General features: G+C 40.9%; 1 non-coding gene across 1 annotated transcript; it reads left to right on the forward strand.

Moving 5' to 3' along the window:
• Window positions 1–10001: 10001 nt before the first annotated feature.
• LOC112746213 (small nucleolar RNA R71) lies at window positions 10002–10109 on the forward strand. The gene has a single exon (XR_003174108.1). It is a non-coding gene; the product is annotated as a small nucleolar RNA R71 (small nucleolar RNA).
• Window positions 10110–10903: the final 794 nt, after the last annotated feature.

Raw genomic sequence — 10903 nt, forward strand, 5'->3', positions numbered from 1 at the left:
TGCCAACTCAGAATAGGACGTTACTAACGCCTTCCTTACCAAGAATTGAAGACGTTGCTAACTTACTTTTCCAAGTTAGCAATGCCCTCCCATTACATTACCAATCCTTTACCAATTTAACTATGAACACGTTGCTAACTTGACTTTCCAAGTTAGCAACGCATTCAATTTTTCAACATGGAGAATGGTAATCAACATATGAAGACGTTGGCAACTTGAATTCTCAAGTTAGCAACGCCTTTTTTGAATCAGCATGGGAGGATGGAAACTGTTTGTGAAGGCGTTGGCAACTTGGATTCTCAAGTTAGCAATGCCAATGATTCTGGCTCATGGAAATGTAATGAAGAAGCCAACAACTCATGCTTACAAGTGGCTAACGTCTCCTTTAAGTTGGGCATTTAAAAACGTTGCCAACTTGGAATTCAAGTTAGCAACTCCATTGAAACTTAACTCTGGGAAGAGCATGAACACGTTGCTAACTTAGAATCCAAGTTAGCAACGCCTTTGCAAGACTTTGGCTTCCTGATAGGCAATATGCACGTTGCCAACTTGAGGAGTGTGAAAGCGTGTTTGCCAACAATGCCTGCGAGCTCCAGCCCTGGAAGGTAACTCACGTTGCCAACTTGAGGAGTGTGAAGGCGTGTTTGTCAATAACGCCTACAACCCTGGCAGCCTGACCTTGTCCCCTTCCATGGAGTACATCCTGAGCTCTAGAGCTTCAAATGATAAACTTTCAATGGCATTAGAAAGTAGACATCCAGAGCTTTCAAATGATATATAATAGTATGGGTTTGATATTCATTTGAAGCTTCAAATGCTAGCTTCATTTGGAGCCTCAGAAACTGAAGGCGATAGCAACTTGAAAATACAAAGGCGTGTCCACCAAAAATGCTTGCAATTTTGGCAGGCTGACCTTGTCTTCTTCAATGGAGCATAACTTGAGCTACCGATATCCAATTGAGGTGCTTTCAGTTGCGTTGAAAAGCTGACATTCAAAGATTTTCAACGATGTATAATAATCTATTGTTGGGCATGAAATTGAAGCTCAAATCATGGTCATCTTTAAACCCTAAGAACAAGAACAAAGACTTGGACCTCTAAGGAGTAGAAGAGCACGTTGGCAACTTGAAAATCAAGTTAGCAACACCCTCACCAAGTCTCAACCCATAGGAAATTAACACACACGTTGCCAACTTGCAAAATATAAAGGTGTGTGTGCTAATAATGTGCTCGATAGGCCAACATTGCTGAAGCACGCGTACAAGCTCTCTGTTTTCCTAAAAGGGCTGCATTCTCATTTGGGAGCTGCTGGATCCAACATAAACATAGCCCATTACCTTTCAGAAATGCATGGTTGAAGGCCTTTCAAGGAGCCTAAGGACTAGTATAAATAGCAAAAAGCTTGTACTTGGAAAGGACTTTTTTACACTACACTACATTTTCACTTTTACTTTTTACTGCATTTTGAGAGCATAACTGTCAACTATTTTGTTTTTCTTGTAGCTTTGAATTTCAGTTTTCATAATTGGAGACATGATCCACTAATCCCCACTTTCACTAGGGGGAGGAGCTCTGTTTGTTTAAATAAATTGATATCTCTTCTTTTTCTTCTCAATTCAAGTGGATTTCTCTAAGAAGGAACTCTTGTTCTACAAAGATTCAATCACCATCGAGAGAGGGATTAAATCTATGTGAATTGTGTGATGAACTTGAGAAAGGAGTCACATAACTAAGTTTAGAGTTCATTCTCACACAATTCTCTTGGTTAACATATTTTGGGTTGGTATGTGAGATGTAACCACCCTTAATTGAGATACTGAGAGTTGTGTGGCACTGAGGATTAGCTATTGAACTTCATCTCTTCTCATGACCGATTAGATCACGAGAGTGGCAATTGATTATGTTGAGAAAAATTGAGTCACCAAGAGATTGGGACTCAATTATTCACAATCTGCCATGGATCTATCCCCATGATTGAGAAGGAATTGATAATCATCAATTCATGAGAATTTACACCTATGATCCCTAGTGATCTTTTCCATAATTGATTTTCATTTCTACTACTCTTTAGTTAATCTGAATACTCACTACCCAATTCCCTTTTATCTTCTAGCAATTTAACATTCCTGCCATTTAAATTCAACTTTCAATTACTTGCAATTTACTTCTCTGCTCTTTACAATTTTGCACTCTTACTTTCTTGCAATTTATTTTTGATGTCATTTAAGTTTCTTGCTATTTAAGTTTCAAGCAATTTATATTCAGCTCTTTAAGTAAAGTTTCTTGTTAGCTTAACTAGACTCATCATTTAACTAAAGTTTCTTTATCCTCCAATCCCTGTGGGATCGACCTCACTCTGGTGAGTTTTACTACTTTATGCGACCCGGTATACTTGCCGGTAATTACGTGAAATCAAATTTTTACGTATCATTCATGCGTACGCGTCGATGGCATTTTCTATCCACGCGTACGCGTCACCATGCGACGTCACCTTCCATGCATGCGCGTGCGCGTCGATCTAAGCTTTCCAAATCCTTGATTTTTCATGAGTTCTCCACTTGCATGCTTTTCCTATTCATTCCTTTGATCTATTCCTAGCCTTTCCATCCTGAATTCACTAACAAACATATCAAGGTATCTAGTGGAATTAAAGGTGAATCAAAATTAGCAATTAAGGGCCTAAAAAGCATGTTTTCACACTTAAGCACAAATTAGGAGACAATCATGAAACCATGCCATTTCATGGAATAGATATGGGAAAAGGTGATAAAATCTCCTAAATTAAGCACAAGATAAACCCTAAAAATGGAGTTTATCAACCTCCCCACACTTAAATAATAGCATGTCCTCATGCTAAACCAAGAAGGAAACAAGGGGTATGACATTTATTCAATGCAAATAAACTATATGCATCCTATCTAAATGCAACTATCTATATGAATTCAATCACTTGGCCAAAACAAATCAACTTCCAAGAAAACATATGTAAGCATAAAGGCTAAAGCAATGGAAATTAAACCAAACCAAACCCATGATTGTATTGAATTATCAAAGAGATTTACAAATTTGCTAGAATAGGGATGATCATGGTGAAAACATGTAATTGAGCAAGTGTATCCGGATGTGTATCCGCTCTAGTCACTCAAGTGTTTGGGGTTGATTCACTCAATTACCCAATGCATGCATACAAATATCATGAGGACTTCCCCAAAGGTTGTAATGGGGCTAGGGTCAAGGTAGGGTCATATATGGTTAAGTGGACTAGAATTTGAATCTTTGATTAACCTAAACTTCCCACCTAACCTATATAACAACCTATACAATTAAGTGCTAACCTAACTACCCATTCTTCACTTTTTCACATACTCATTGGTGCACGAAATAGTGATGTCCAGGCTCGAACAATCCCTGGTAATGGCTCCAAAGCTTGGTGCTTTGATCTTGATTCATAATTGTCACAACTTCGATACAACTAACCAGCAAGTGCACTGGGTCGTCCAAGTAATACCTTACGTGAGTAAGGGTCGAATCCCACGGAGATTGTTGGTATGAAGCAAGCTATGGTCGCCTTGTAAATCTCAGTCAGGCAGATATAAAGTGATAATGGAGTTTTCGAAATTTAATAATAGAATAGGGATAGAGATACTTATGTAATTCATTGGTGAGAATTTCAGATAAGAGAATGGAGATGCTTTTCGTTCCTCTGAACCTCTGCTTTCCTGCTATCTTCATCCAATCAGTCTTACTCCTTTCCATGGCTGGCTTTATGCAAGGGCATCACCGTTGTCAGTGGCTACATCCCCTCCTCTCAGTGAATAATATGCTCACGCACCCTGTCACGGCACGGCTATTCATCTGTCGGTTCCCGATCATGCTGGAATAGGATTCACCCTCCTTTTGCGTCTGTCACTAACGCCCAGCACTCGCGAGTTTGAAGCTCGTCACAGTCATTCAATCATTGAATCCTACTCAAAATACCACAGACAAGGTTTAGACCTTCCGGATTCTCTTGAATGCCGCCATCATTCTCGCTTACGCCATGAAGATTCTGGTTAGGAGATCTAAGAGATACTCATTCTAGCTTATTTCATGTAGAACAGAAGTGCTTGTCAGGCACGCGTTCATAAGGGAGAAGGATGATGAGCGTCACACATAATCATCACCTTCATCACGTTCTTGGGTGCGAATGGATATCTTAGAAGAGAAATAAGAAGAATTGAATAGAAAACAGTAGTACTTTACATTAATCTTTGAGGGACAGCAGAGCTCCACACCTTAATCTATGGAGTGTAGAAACTCTACCGTATGAAAATACATAAGTGAAGGTCCAGGCATGGCCGAGATGGCCAGCTCCCTAAACGAGATCAATAGTCTCCTAAGATGAACAATGGATTAAAACTGAGACCAAAGATTCTAATACAATAGTAAGAGGTCCTATTTATAATAAAACTAGCTACTAGGGTTTACATGAGTAAGTATTTGATGCATAAATCCACTTCCGGGGCCCACTTGGTGTGTGTTTGGGCTGAGCTTAAGTGTTACACGTGCAGAGGCCATTTGTGGAGTTGAACGCCAGTTTTTGTGCCAGTTTGGGCGTTCAACTCTGGTTTTGGATCCTTTTCTGGCGCTGGACGCCAGATTTGGGCAGAAGGCTGGCGTTGAACGCCAGTTTACGTCGTTAATTCTTGGCCAAAGTATGGACTATTATATATTGCTGGAAAGCCCTGGATATCTACTTTTCAACGCAATTAGAAGCGCGCCATTTCGAGTTCCGTAGCTCCAGAAAATCCACTTTGAGTGCAGGGAGGTCAGAATCCAACAGCATCAGCAGTCCTTCTTCAACCTCTGAATCAGATTTCTGCTCAAGTCCCTCAATTTTAGCCAGAATATACCTGAAATCACAGAAAAACACACAAACTCATAGTAAAGTCCAGAAATGTGAATTTATCATAAAAACTAATGAAAATATCCCTAAAAGTAACTAGATCCTACTAAAAACATACTAAAAACAATGCCAAAAAGCGTATAAATTATCCGCTCATCACAACACCAAACTTAAATTGTTGCTTGTCCCCAAGCAACTAAAAATCAATTAGGATAAAAGAAGAGAATATACTATAAATTCCAAACTATCAATGAAACAGAGCTTCAATCATATGAGCGGGACTTATAGCTTTTTGCCTCTTGAATAGTTTTGGCATCTCACTTTATCCATTGAAGTTTAGAATGATTGGCATCTATAGGAACTTCAGATTTCGAATAGTGTTATTGACTTTCCTAGTTCAGTATGATGATTCTTGAACACAGCTTCTTTATGAGTCTTGGCCGTGGCCCTAAGCACTTTGTTTTCCAGTATTACCACCGGATACATAAATGCCACAGACACATAATTGGGTGAACCTTTTCAGATTGTGACTCAGCTTTGCTAAAGTCCCCAATTAGAGGTGTCCAGGGTTCTTAAGCACACTCTTTTTTTTGCTTTGGACCTTGACTTTAACCGCTCAGTCTCAAGTTTTCACTTGACACCTACACGCCACAAGCACATGGTTAGGGACAGCTTGTTTTAGCCGCTTAGACCAGGATTTTATTCCTTTAGGCCCTCCTATCCACTGATGCTCAAAGCCTTGGGATCCTTTTTATTGCCCTTGCCTTTTGGTTTTAAGGGTTATTGGCTTTTTCTGCTTGCTTTTTCTTTTTCTTTCTATTTTTTTTTTTCGCCTATTTTTTTTTTCTCTTTTTTTTTCTGCAAGCTTTGTTCTTTGCTGCTTTTTCTTGCTTCAAGAATCATTTTTATGATTTTTCAGATTATCAAATAACATGTCTCCTAGTCATCATTCTTTCAAGAGCCAACATATTTAACATTCTTAAACAACAACTTCAAAAGACATATGCACTGTTCAAGCATACATTCAGAAAACAAGAAGCATTGTCACCACATCAATATAATTAAACTAAGTTCAAGGATAAATTCAAAGCTCATGTACTTCTTGTTCTTTTGATTTAAAACATTTTTTTTTAAGAGAGGTGATGGATTCATAGGACATTTATAACTTTAAGACATAGTTACTACTACTAATGATCATGTAATGAAGGCACAAACATAGATAAGCACATAACATAGAAAACGAAAAACAGAAGAAAGAAGAACAAGGAATGAATCCACCTTAGTGATGGTGGCGTTTCCTTCTTGAGGAACCAATGATGTCCTTGAGCTCTTCTATGTCTCTTCCTTGTCTTTGTTGCTCCTCCCTCATTGCTTTTTGATCTTCTCTTATTTCATAAAGCATGATGGAGTGCTCTTGATGTTCCACCCTTAGTTGTCCCATATTGGAACTCAATTCTTCTAGGGAGGTGTTGATGTGCTCCCAGTAGTTTTGTGGAGGAAAGTGCATTTGAGGCATTTCCGGAATCTCATGGTGCTGAGCTTCTTGCGCCTCTTGAGCTCCATGACTGGGCTCTCTTGCTTGCTCCATCTTTTTCTTAGTGATGGGCTTGTCCTCTTTAATGAGGATATCTCCCTCTATGTCAATCCCAGCTGAGTTGCATAGGTGGCAAATGAGGTGAGGAAAGGCTAACCTTGCCATGGTGGAGGACTTGTCAGCCACCTTGTAGAGTTCTTGAGGTATAATCTCATGAACTTCCACCTCTTCTCCAATCATGATGCTATGGATCATGATGGCCCGGTCTATAGTAACTTCAGACCGGTTGCTAGTGGGAATGACTGAGCATTGGATAAACTCCAACCATCCTCTAGCAATAGGCTTGAGGTCCAATCTTCTTAGTTGAACCGGCTTGCCTTTGGAGTCAATCTTCCATTGAGCTCCTTCTACACATATGTCCATAAGGACTTGGTCCAACCTTTGATCAAAGTTGACTCTCCTTGTGTAGGGGCATGCGTTCTCTTCCATGTATGGCAAGTTGAACGCCAACCTCACATTTTCCGGACTAAAATCCAAGTATTTCCCCCGAACCATTGTAACATAGTTCTTTGGATCCGGGTTCTTACTTTGATCATGGTTCTTGGTGATCCATGCATTGGCATAGAACTCTTGAACCATTATGATGCCGACTTGTTGGATGGGGTTTGTTAGAACTTCCCAATCTCTTCTTTGAATTTCATGTCGGATCTCCGGATACTCATTTCTTTTGAGTTTAAAATGGACCTCAGGGATCACCTTCTTCTTGGCCACAACATCATAGAAGTGGTCTTGATGGGCTTTGGAGATGAACCTTTCCATCTCCCATGACTCGGATGTGGAAGCTTTTATCTTCCCTTTCCCTCTTGTAGAGAATTCTCCGGTCTTGGGTGCCATCAATGGTAATGGAAAAACAAAAAAGCTATGCTTTTACCACACCAAACTTAGAATATTGCTCGCCCTCGAGCAATAAACAAAAGAATAGAAGAAGAAGAAGAAGAAATATGGAGAGGGAGAGGGATATGAGGTTTCGGCCAAGAGGAGTGTAGAGGGGTGTGTTGTGTGAATTTGATGAAGAATGGAGGTCTTTATATAGGGAAGGGAGGGGGGGTATTGGTTCGGCCATATGGGTGGGTTTGGGTGGGAAATTGGTTTTGAATTTTGAAGGTAGGTGGAGTTTATGAGGTAGGTTTATTGGGAAGAGTGGGTGGATGTGAGTGGTGAAGGTTTAATGGGGAAGAGAGATTGAGGTGATTGGTGAAGGGCTTTTAGGGAAGAGTGTTTATGGGGTTGTGTGAAAGAGAGTGGCGAGAAGAAGTGAGTGGATGTAGGTGGGGATCCTGTGGGTCCACGGATCCTGAGTGGATCCTGTGGGGTCCACAGATCCTGAGATGATCCTGTGGGGTCCACAGATCCTGAGTGGATCCTGTGGGGTCCACAGATCCTGAGTGGATCCTGTGGGGTCCACAGATCCTGAGTGGATCCTGCGGGGTCCACAGATCCTGAGGTGTTCAAGGAATTACATCCCTGCACCCTTAGGCATGTAAAAATGCCTTTGTATCCAACTCTAGGCGTTCAGCGCCAGGTTGGTGGCCATTTTGGGCGTTCAACGCCCATCTGTGTGCCATTTCTGGTGTTGAATGCCAGAACCATGCCTGTTCTGGCGTTCAGCGCCCAGAAGCTGCCCATTTTGGGCGTTCAGCGCCAGAACCATGCTCTGTTCTGGCGCTGAACGCCAGACAGATGCTCCTCCAGGGTGTGATTTTTCTTCTGCTGTTTTTGATTCCGTTCTCAATTTTTCTATTTATTTTATGACTCCACATGATCATGAACCTAAGAAAACATAAAAATAAGAATTAGATAAACATTGGGTTGCCTCCCAACAAGCGCTTCTTTAATGTTAATAGCTTGACAGTGGGCTCTCATGGAGCCTCACAGATGTGCAGAGCTTTGTTGAGATTCTCCAACACCAAACTTAGAGTTTGGTTGTGGCCTCCGAACACCAAACTTAGAGTTTGACTGTGGGGGCTCTGGTTGACTCTGCTTTGAGAGAAGCTTTTCAAGCTTCCTCTCCATGGTTGCAGAGGGAGATCCTTGAGTTTTGAATACAAGGGAGTTCTCATTCCATTGAAGGACTATTTCACCTCTGTCAACATCAATCACAGCTCTTGCTGTGGCCAGGAAAGGTCTTCCTAGGATGATGGATTCATCCTCTTCCTTTCCAGTATCCAGGACTATGAAATCAGCAGGGATGTAAAGGCCGTCAACCTTTACTAAAACGTCCTCTACTTGTCCATAAGCCTGTCTTCTTGAGCTGTCTGCCATCTCTAGTGAGATTTTAGCAGCTTGCACCCCATAGATTCCCAGTTTCTCTATTACAGAGAGAGGCATGAGGTTTATTCCTGAACCAAGATCACACAGAGCCTTAAAGATCATGGTGCCTATGGTACAGGGTATTATGAACTTTCCAGGATCCTGTCTCTTCTGAGGCAATGTCAGTTGATCCAGATCACTTAGTTCATTGATGAACAAGGGAGGTTCAACTTCCCAAGCATCAATGCCAAACAATTTGGCATTCAGCTTCATGATTGCACCAAGAAACTTGGCAGTTTGCTCTTCAGTAACATCCTCATTCTCTTCAGAAGAGGAATACTCATCAGAGCTCATGAAGGGCATAAGGAGGTTCAATGGAATCTCTATGGTCTCTAGATGAGCCTCAGAGTCCTTTGGTTCCTCAGAGGGAAGCTCCTTGTTGATCACTGGACGTCCCAGGAGGTCCTCCTCCTTGGGATTCACGTCCTCTCCTCTCCTCAGAGGTTCGGCCATGGCGCTTATGTCAATGGCCTTGCACTCTCCTTTTGGGTTCTCTTCTGTATTGCTTGGGAGAGTACTAGGAGGGATTTCAGTGATCCTTTTACTCAGCTGGCCCACTTGTGCTTCTAGATTTCTAATGGAAGAGCTTGTTTCATTCATGAAACTTACAGTGGCCTTAGATAGATCAGAGACCAGATTTGCTAAATTAGAAGCATTTTGTTCAGAGTTCTCTGTCTGTTGCTGAGTTGATGATGGAAAAGGTTTGCTATTGCTAAACCTGTTTCTTCCACCATTATTAAAGCCTTGTTGAGGCTTTTGATCCTTCCATGAGAAATTTGGATGATTTCTCCATGTTGAGTTATAGGTGTTTCCATAAGGTTCACCTAAGTAATTTACCTCTGCTATTGCAGGGTTCTCAGGATCATAGGCTTCTTCTTCAGAAGATGCCTCTTGAGTACTGTTGGATGCAGCATACATTCCATGCAGACTCTGAGAGATCATATTGACTTGCTGAGTCAATATTTTGTTCTGAGACAATATGGCATTCAGAGTATCAACTTCAAGAACTCCCTTCTTCATAGGCGTCCCATTATTCACAGGATTCCTTTCAGAAGTGTACATGAACTGGTTATTAGCAACCATGTTAATGAGTTCTTGAGCTTCTGCAGGCGTTTTCTTTAGGTGAATGGATCCACCTGCAGAAGTGTCCAGTGACATCTTTGATAGCTCAGATAAACCATCATAGAATATATCCAGGATGGTCCATTCTGAAAGCATGTCAGAAGGACACTTTTTGGTCAACTGTTTGTATCTTTCCCAAGCTTCATAGAGAGATTCACCTTCTTTCTGTCTGAAGGTTTGAACATCAGCTCTAAGCTTGCTCAGCTTTTGAGGAGGAAAGTACTTGGCTAAGAAAGCCGTGACCAGCTTATCCCAAGAGTTCAGGCTGTCTTTGGGTTGAGAATCCAACCATAATCTAGCTCTGTCTCTTACAGCAAAAGGGAAAAGCATGAGCCTGTAGACTTCAGGATCTATTCCATTAGTCTTAACAGTATCACATATCTGCAAGAATTCAGTTAAGAACTGAAAAGGATCTTCAGATGGAAGTCCATGAAACTTGCAGTTTTGCTGCATTAGAGAAACTAATTGAGGTTTCAGCTCAAAGTTGTTTGCTCCAATGGCAGGAATGGAGATGCTTTTTCCATGTAAATTGGAATTAGGTGCAGTAAAGTCACCAAGCATCTTCCTTACATTGTTATTATTTTCGGCTGCCATCTCCTCTTCTTGTTCGAAAATTTCTGAAAGGTTATCTCTGGATTGTTGTATTTTAGCTTCTCTAAATTTTCTCTTCAGAGTCCTTTCAGGTTCTGGATCTACTTCCACAAGAATGTTCTTATCCTTGCTCCTGCTCATATGACAAAGAAGAAGGCATAGAAAAATAATAATAATAATGGAGATCCTTTATACCACAGTATAGGGATTCCTGTGTGAGTGGAATAAGAGGGGGAGACAAAGAATGTAATATAATGGACGAAACACAACTGTGAGGATGGAAGAGAGGTGAAATGAGATGTTAGGATATGAATGAATAAATAGAATAAGATGGGGGAGGGATAATTTTCGAAAATTATTTTGAAAAAGAGTTAGTGATTTTCGAAAATGGTTTTTGAAAA

Source organism: Arachis hypogaea, chromosome 14 (assembly GCF_003086295.3).
Source record: "Arachis hypogaea cultivar Tifrunner chromosome 14, arahy.Tifrunner.gnm2.J5K5, whole genome shotgun sequence".
Classification (NCBI taxonomy): Eukaryota; Viridiplantae; Streptophyta; class Magnoliopsida; order Fabales; family Fabaceae; genus Arachis; species Arachis hypogaea.